This window comes from Triticum dicoccoides, chromosome 3B, assembly GCF_002162155.2.
Source record: "Triticum dicoccoides isolate Atlit2015 ecotype Zavitan chromosome 3B, WEW_v2.0, whole genome shotgun sequence".
In the NCBI taxonomy this organism is placed as follows: Eukaryota; Viridiplantae; Streptophyta; class Magnoliopsida; order Poales; family Poaceae; genus Triticum; species Triticum dicoccoides.
In genome coordinates, this window is record NC_041385.1 from 69,874,134 (window position 1) to 69,883,141 (window position 9,008).

The 9,008-nt window shown below is 48.1% G+C and overlaps 1 pseudogene; it reads left to right on the forward strand.

Moving 5' to 3' along the window:
• The first annotated feature begins 1,629 nt into the window (after window positions 1-1,629).
• Window positions 1,630-3,882, forward strand: LOC119274768 (annotated as a pseudogene).
• The last annotated feature ends 5,126 nt before the right edge of the window (window positions 3,883-9,008 follow it).

Genomic DNA, 9,008 nt, shown 5'->3' on the forward strand with positions numbered 1-9,008 from the left:
TTACATCCAATCCTACTTGTCCACGTTGGCTATTACGTAAGGTACGTAACAATCTTTACGTAAGTGTAGCATTGCCCTTTAAACAATATCATGACACTTAACTACACTCAGTGTTTTTCCTGTTATTGTTGGCGAAAATACTAGACCTACGAACTGCTATGTGTTGCCTTACGTAACCTTCCTCTAATTCTCTCTCTCCCCACTGATTTTTAGGCGGGGTGGGCCTCACCCTCCCTCTTACTCTAGTCAAACTATGCCATGTCAGACGAGCCTATAAACGTACGTAAAAATTTACGTGGATGCATCTGCCGCCACCACCATGTCGGCAGCGAGGCGGGCCTTGGCCAGCCTCATCATCTCTAGCCCACGATGGGTACACCAGTCCCTATTGCACTCATATGCCTGTGCATGGAGATGGCGAGGCTAAATGACTGCGATGCTCCAGCCTCGGTTGATCCGAGCCCCAGTTGCGCCGACCCAGGAACAAAGAAGGAAAATGCAGACGGCCATAGCCTCCTCCATCCCGCATAGGACGACAAAGAATCGACGGATCCAGATTGGTTAGAGTCAGATCCACTGCCCGCCATGCCGGAGAAGGCCGGAGATCGCCGGCAGGGAGCTTGGGAGGGCGAAGCGGAGTGGAGTGGAGTAGTTAGGGTTCGGTCAGGGGAGCGGATGGGAACGAATATATGTGAGATCAGGGTGGGCCGGCATGAGCCAGATCCAATGTTGCAGACGCGCCCGGACCTTCCCATACCTGCCCTAGGTTTGCGGTGGACATAAGGAGTGCCGGTCAGCCTAGACGTTTGGGGCCGGTATTAGACATCCATTTGGGTCGAGTTTTTTGACTAGTCAGTGACCGGGCCATCCATCAGAACGTATAGAAACGTTTGGTGTGTCAAACTGTAGATGCTCTAACTCTCGTGGCTGGTCATGGCTCTATTAATAATAATAATGATAATAATAATAATAATAATTACTATTATTATTGCGGGAATGACTCTGTTAATTTTAAAGCCGAGGTCTTTGAGCCTTCTCTCTAGAGAAGAAAGGAACAGTCAGAGCATCTTCGTTGGGTGCTAGTCTTCCGATACCATTTTGTCTCGAGCTAGGACATGCAGAACAAGTCCCATCACATGCAGATGCAGATGTAGATGCAGATGCAAACGACAAAGTCTCCAGCTAGCAAACTCCAATATCACATGTTGTTTGTATCTGTTATAAAAAGGAGCGGAACTGCTCTACACACGATAAAAGCGTAGACGATATGAAGACGACTAAGTATCCAGCGGCCGTTGCTCCCCTGTACACCTGCATGGGTAGCTGGATTTCACTGTCGTCATGAATTGCCTGTATTTTATCGTCCGTATAGCACTGCTCAAAAAGGAGGGAAAGCTGTAGGCATCTTCCGTTTGGTGCTCATCACCCGATGCCATTTTGTCATGGCAGGACAACCAGGTCCTACATGTATACGTAATATAAGCAATTCAATCACGCAAGGTGGTTGAATTACTTACATCCCATCAGATGCACACGTAATATTGTTCGTGCATCCGGTCGGGGCGGGCTATATATAAGAAGGCTCGCACACAACCCGAAGAGCACAGCCAATACATCACGCTTTTCACCATGGACGACGATCTTGTATACCTGTGCTCTGCTTTGCTCTCGTGTCAGTGTTGGCTCACGGTTGTCCAGCTCCTGAAGCCGTGACGACGGCTGCCACCGGGGCCGCCGAACCTGCCGGTGATCGGGAGCGCGCACCGGCTGGTGATTTAACGCGCTGCCGCACCGCACGATGGGCGAGCTGGCCAGCGTGCATTGGCCGCTCATGTACCTCCGCGCCGGGCACGTGCTGTGGTGGTGGTTCCGTCCAAGGAGGCTGCCCGCGAGGTGCTCAAGACCCACGGCGCCATCTTGGCCACTGGGGCGAAGCTCATGGCTGGCGACATCGTGGCTCGACGGACCACCTATTCTGCCCTATCCCCGGCGACTACTTCGGAAAGCTCCGAAAGCTGTGCGTCTAGGAGATCCTGAGCAACGACCGCGTCCGCTCCTACAAGGACATCCGGGAGGACGAGGTGCGGAGCCTCGTCGACGACACCGGGGCGGCCGGGCGTTCGGCATGAAGAGCAGCAGAGCCGAAGACTTCGTGGCGGCCATCAAGCACAGGTTCGTCTACAGCACAAGCTTCTCGATCCCTGAGCTCTTCCCTGGTTTCACGGGGATTTTATCTTCCTCCCTAGCATAAGCATGAACCTCCAGAGCGTTCGTGACACCGTCAACGGCATCCTGAAGGAGATCATCGACCACACGGAGTAAATCCTCAAGACTGGCAGGTCAACCGCGTCGGAGAAGAACCCGGTGGAAGTTCTCCTCGGCCTTCACGGAAATGAAGACTTTGGCTTCCCCATCACCCGCTCCACGGTCAAAGCAGTTATCTTGGTTAGTCCTACTACTATTGCAGTACAATTTTAGTAGTAACACAAAATTTTAAAAGATTTTCAGGCCTCAACATTCATCTAATTTTTTTTTGAAATATAAACATAGGCATCAGTTAAAATAAGATTTTCATGCCTCGACACTTGTCTATACAGAACATATATGCGGGTGGGACAGAGACATCTCCATGGTATGGGTCAGGTCAGAGCTGATGATGAAGCCAAAGGTAATGAGGAAGCTGCAAGACAAGATCAGGGCGGCGTTCCGCGAGATCGATCTCTGGACGAGAGGAAGTTGCATCAAGTACCTCGGCTTGGTGATCAAGGAGACGTTCAAGCTGTACCCAGCAACTACCATCTTGATCACTCGAGGGAGCACCGAGGCCTGCGAGATCAACGGGTATGTGATGCCAACCAAGACGAGTGTGATCATAAAGTCCTGGGCCATCATGTGTGACCCCTAGTACTGGTAAGACGCCGAGGAGTTCAGGCCGGAGAGTTTCAGGCAGCTCGCTTTGACTTCCATGGCCTCTGCTTCGGGTACACGCCATTCAGCGATTGAAGGATTAACAGGTACATGCTGCCAGCCAAGACGAGGGTGATCATAAACTCCTGGGTAATCATGTTGGACACCCAGTCCAGGAACATGCCGAGGAGTTCAGAGCGGAGAGGTTCAAGGGAGCTTGCATGGACTTTCATGGTGTATTCTTCGGGTACACGCCGCAGACCAAAGGATGGCATGTACCTGAAGCAGGAGTTTATGATGGCCCAGCAGTTTATGATCACTCTCGTTTTGCCTGTCATCACGTACTCATTGATCTTGCATGCCCCCGAGCGGCTTGTACCCGAAGTAGATGCCATGACAGTCCATGCGAGCAGCCTTGAACTTCTCAGACCTTAACTCCTCGGCATTTTCCCAGTACTAGGGGTAACACCCGACAGCCCAAGATTTTATGCTCACCCTCGTCTTAGCTGGCATCACGTACCCATTGAGCTCCCATGCCTCAGTACTCTCTCGAGGGACCAGGATGGGAGTTGGTGGGTATGGCCTGAATGTCTCCTTGATCACCAAGCCGAGGTAATTGATGTAACTGTCGCTCACCCGGACATCAGTCTCGGAGATGAATTCCTTGTCGCGGAATGCCGCCCTAGTCTCTCCTTGCTGCTTCCCCACCGGCATCAGGAGGAACCTCCAGAGCATTCCTGACACCATCGATGGTATCCTGGAAGAGATCATCGACCACAGAGAGCAAATCCTCAAGAGTGGCAGGTCAACGGCGTCTAAGAAGAACTTGGTGAAAGTTCTCCTCGGCCTCCATCACCCGCTCAACTGTCAAAGCAGTTATCTACTACTACTGCTGCTGCTGCTATTGCTACCACTGATACTATTGCTGCAGTACAATTTTAGTAGTAATACAATATTCCATAAGATTTTTACGCCTCAGTATTCATTTAGATTATTTAAAAAAATAAATTTCATGCCTCAACACTTGTCTATACAAAACATATATGCGAGTAAATTGCAAAAAACCACCACAATTAAGGACGCTAAATCAAAAAAACCACCACCTTTCGGGTTTTTTTTATCAAAAAACCGCCAAAATTGTGCTGACAGTTTTCAGGAAACACTGATTGACTAATTAGAGCAGTTTGAGTGGAAAACTGACACCTGGGGGCCGCATGTAAGTGATGATGTGGCAAGAAAGGTCAACAACGTTTGCATGGACCGTTAAGTTGATATAGGCCCACTTGTCAGCAATCTCTCTCCCTCCCTGGCATTCCGTCAAGCAGCTTATGAGCACGCTGGAGAGTTCGCTGCCGGCAGCGTTCGGAGCTACGCTACGGGGATGAGGGCTTCCATGCTAGGCACGTCTACCCACGAGCCGACGACCAAATCGAGCACCGCGGTGACCTCGGCCTCGCCGGAGCGGGCAGCGGTGACCTCGGCCTCGCCGGAGCGGGCAGCGGTGACCTCGGCCTCGCCGGAGCGGGCAGGGGCCTGGATGTGCTGGATGCCGGCTTTGACGGATTGGGCGCGCGGCGCAGGGCAGCTCGGCCTCGCCGAAGCGGGTGCGCAGCACACGCGGACGCACCCAGCTCGGCCACGCCGGAGCGGGCAGGGCCGCCGACGCGCGGGATGTCGGCCTTGACGTTGTGGGCGCACGGCAGCTCGGCCTCGCCGGAGCGGGCGCGCGGACGCACGGCAGTCGGACACGCCGGAGCGGGCAGGGGCGCGGACGCACTGGATCTTGGTCTTGATGGAGTGGGCGCACGACAGCTCGTCCTCGCCGGAGCAGGCTGGTTCGTGGGCGCACGGGATTTCAGCCTCGCCGGAGCGGGCTAGGCCGTGGGCGCGCGGGCGCACGGCAGCTCGGCCTCACCGGAGCGGGCGCGCGGACGCACGACAGTCGGCCACGCTGGAGCGGGCAAGGGCGCAAACGCACTGGATCTTGGTCTTGACGGAGTGGGCGCACGGGATTTCTGCCTCGCCGGAGCGGGCTGGGCCGTGGGCGCGCGGGCGCACGGCAACTCGACCTCGCCGGAGCGGGCTACGAGCACCGGCCTGCGTAGCTCCGCCTGTGCCCTTCCCTTGTCCGTCTACAGCAGCAACCCGCGGCCGATTAGCTTGGATTGTTTTTTGTGATTTTGACCGGTCCTTGCGTGACCAGTTAGCGCCGTTTACGGGTGTGACGGGTGCCGTCTCCACCCCAGCCATGTGGCACCTGACAGTGGCGCCCACCTGTCAGATTTTTGCATCAAACCGTTGTAAGTGTTAGAATTAATTAACCATGTGTTAATTATGTGATTAATCCATGCTTGTACTAACCGCAGGCGTTGGTTCCTGCCAAACATGCACCCCTCTCAACAGACACCTTTTTCAATGGTGTCCTTTCCCTTGTATAAATAGCAGATGCCATCTAGTAAAGAAGATAGTTGATTCATTTTTCCTCTCAACAGTAAGCAACGCATTAGTGTTTTCTAAAAACTGCCAACACAATGTTGGCGGTTTTTTGAAAAAAAAAACGAAAAGTGGTGTTTTTTTGATTTAGGGTCCTCAATTGTGGTGGTTTTTCGCAATTTACTCCATATATGCGGGTGGGACAGAGACATCTCCTTGGTATGGATCACGTCAGAGCTGCCGATGGAACCAAAGGTGATGAGGAAGCTGCAAGGCAAAATCACGGCGGCGTTCCGCGGCAAGGAATTCATCACTGAGATTGATCTTCGGATGAGCAGAAGCTACATCAAGTACCCCGACTTGGTCATCAAGGAGATGTTCAAGCTGTACGCAGCAGCTACCATCTTGGTCCCTTCAGAGCAGGGCCGGTCCCGAGATTTCAAGGGCCCGTGGCGAAACTACAATCTGAGACCCTTAGTATAAATGTCTAACTATTAATCATCATTTTTAGATATAATTTTATCAAAGAAAACAATTAAGTGCATCAAAAATCCGTGTGCATATCATCCAAAATCAGATGTGTTGTCCACTACCTGATTGACATTTCAGGCCCCAAATGCATTCTTGCATTTATCGGAGTTGAAAAGCTTAAAGCAAAAACAGAATAACTTTTTGCGTGTTTTGAAAAAACTAACCATCTCCTATCACACACCTCTCCATTGCTCATTTTTCTTGAGTGTTTTAGCGTTTTTAAAAAATATCGTGAATTTTCATCAAACGGATATTTAGTGTTTTATTTTTTCCCTTTTAGGCCCCTTTTTCACTAATATGTCCCTGTCTTTGTTATCAAGACTACCCCAATTGGTTGGATCATAAATATCAATAGTAATAACCGGTTCCTCATCAACACTAGCAGATTGTCGTATATGAGTTAAATATGGGCTCATGATCAATCACATTGTTATCATCCATGTTGATGTTAACATTTTCTTCTGTAAGAGTATGACCATCATCTTTCTGATTGACATTAGTCTGGTCATCGGCCAGAACTATCACCAACTCTTCTGGATTTCTTGAAGTGTAAATATTTCTCTTATAATATTTAAAAAGGGATCCTCTCAATGCTTCTTTCTTCTCATCTGCCTCATTCTTCCTTTTTCCTTTATCATCACTTCCGAATGGATACTTTCTACCTGAACTCGAGATGACCCTGATGAAATTGAAAGGAACAAATAGTTATTAGAATTAACCCAAAGCTAATTAAAATATTAGATTTAAGTACGGAAGATCATCTAATATGATGACAAAATCTGCTAGGGCATAGTAATTAGTATACTATCTTCTCTCTGTACTCTAATCTGCCTATGTGTGTGCAATGATTCGAGCGTCCTATCAACAATTCCCTGTTAACCTGTTTGACCGATCGAGAATTTGCAAATCAGGATTAGAAAGAAAAAAACAGGGAGAAGAACAGGCGAGGGAAGAGGGTGCGACGAGAAGTACCTGCCACCGCAGTGAGGGATGCAGAGTTGAAGCGGAACAGGCAAAAGCTCAGGGAAGGACCGAATGATCCGAAGTTACGGGAGGAAATCGTGATTAGTTTCTTTTAGACAAAGAAAATCGTGATTATTTTTTTCAGAGAAAGGAAATCGTGATTAGTGAATCGAACGATTTGATTCCTTTCTTTTGAGGAGAGAACGATTTGATTCCTGCCCAGTCTCCACGTACTTACGTGCAAACATGGGCTAGGCCCATCGTATCTATTTTTACTTCCTAGGCATAGCACGCAAGAGGCTGAGCTGCTGGGGAGCTCATAGTCAGCGCTGCAGGCGCCCGTTAACGAGCTGGCGCCTGCAGCGTCGCTGGCATGGGCCGGCCCAACGCTCGTTTGCAGTGGGAGTTGTTCGCTTTTGAAGTAAAAAAGCAATAAAACCTGGGACGTGGAGTTTCTACACCCAGAAGCAAATGCTCCTGGTGTGAACAGTAAAATATAAAAAATTCAAAAAAATGTCAAAAAATTCTGACTTTTTTGTGGCATACTTATACAAATGTTTGTTGTGCACGTACATCGTGAAATCACATTGGTAGAAGGTGTGGTAAAATAAACAAAATCGATGCTCTGAAAATGTTACTTACAAAAGAATTTTAGAGCTCTGATTTTGTTTTTTTCGGCACGACTTCCACGAATGTGATTTCGTGATGAAAATTTTCATGCACAAGAAACACTTGTGAAAGTATGTCACAAAAAAATTCTGAATTTTCTGAATTTTTTTTCATTTTACTGTTCACACCAGGAGCATTTGCTCCTGGGTGTAGAATGGTACTTTTTCGTAAAACCTGAGGATAGCTGGGGATTCGAACTCTGGATCGCTTTGTTGCGAGTGCACCACACTAACCACCAGAACAAACTAACTTTGTTGTCTTCTATAAGAAAACAATTCTAGTTAACCTTTTCATGAAGTAAAACATTAATATATACTCAACATAAATTATCTCAAAAAAGAAAACGTAATTTCGAAAAAAAGTTCATCAAAATTTAAGCAAAAGTTCAAAAAAATGAAAAAGGTTCATCGATTTTCAAGAAAAAGTTCATTGAATTCGAAAAAAGTTCACCAAATTCGATGAAAAGTTCATCGGATTCGAAAAAAGTTCATCGAATTCAAAAAAAAGTTCATTAGATTCAAAAAAAGTTCATCGGTTTTGAAAAAAGTTCATCAAATTCGAAAAAAGTTCATCGCATTTAGAAAAAATTCATCGAATTTGGAAAAAGTTCATGTAATATGAAAAAAGTTCATCAGATTTTAAAAAGTTCATCGAATTCAGAAAAAGTTCGCCAAATTTGAAAAAAGTTCATGTAATCTGGAAAAGGTTCATCGATTTTAAAAGAATTGTTCATCGAATTTGAAAAAAGTTCATGTAATCTGGAAAAAGTTCATCGAAATCAGAAAAAGTTCATCAAATTTGAATAAAGTTCATGTAATCTGAAAAAGTACAACGATTTAAAAAACATGACATTCTTTAAAAAAATCACGCATTAAAAAAGCAAAGAAAGAAAGAAAAAAAGGGAAAAACGAATAAAACCGTCAAGAATTCACGAACCAGAAAAAACAAAATAAAAAGAAAGAGCGACTTAACTTAGCACACAACAAGCGCGATGTCGTAGTGGTTAGGAAATGCCGAGCTGCTGCCTGCCGAGCACTGCCGCTGACTCAAATTTTCTTTCTCGCTCGAAGACGGAAGACCTGGGAGGGGGCCCCTGACTTTTGGGGGCCGGGGCGGCCGCCCCGCTCGCCCTGCCCTAGGTCCGGCCCTGCTTCTGAGAGCACCAAGGCCTGCGAGATCAACAGGTACGTGCTGCCAACCAAGACGAGGGTGATCATAAACTCCTGGGCCATCACGTGGGACCCCTAGTACTGGGACGACGCTGAGGAGTTCAGGCCGAAGAGGTTCAAGGAGCTCGCATGGACTTTCATGGCGTCTACTTTGGGTACACGCCTTTCGGGGCCTCCAGGATCAGCAGGTATGTGATGCTAGCCAAGACGAGGGTGATCATAAATTCCTGGGTAATCATGTTCGACACCAAGTCCGAACGACGCCGAGGAGTTCACGCCCGGAGAGGTTCAAGGGAGCTCGCATGGACTTCCATGGTGTATTCTTCGGGTACACGC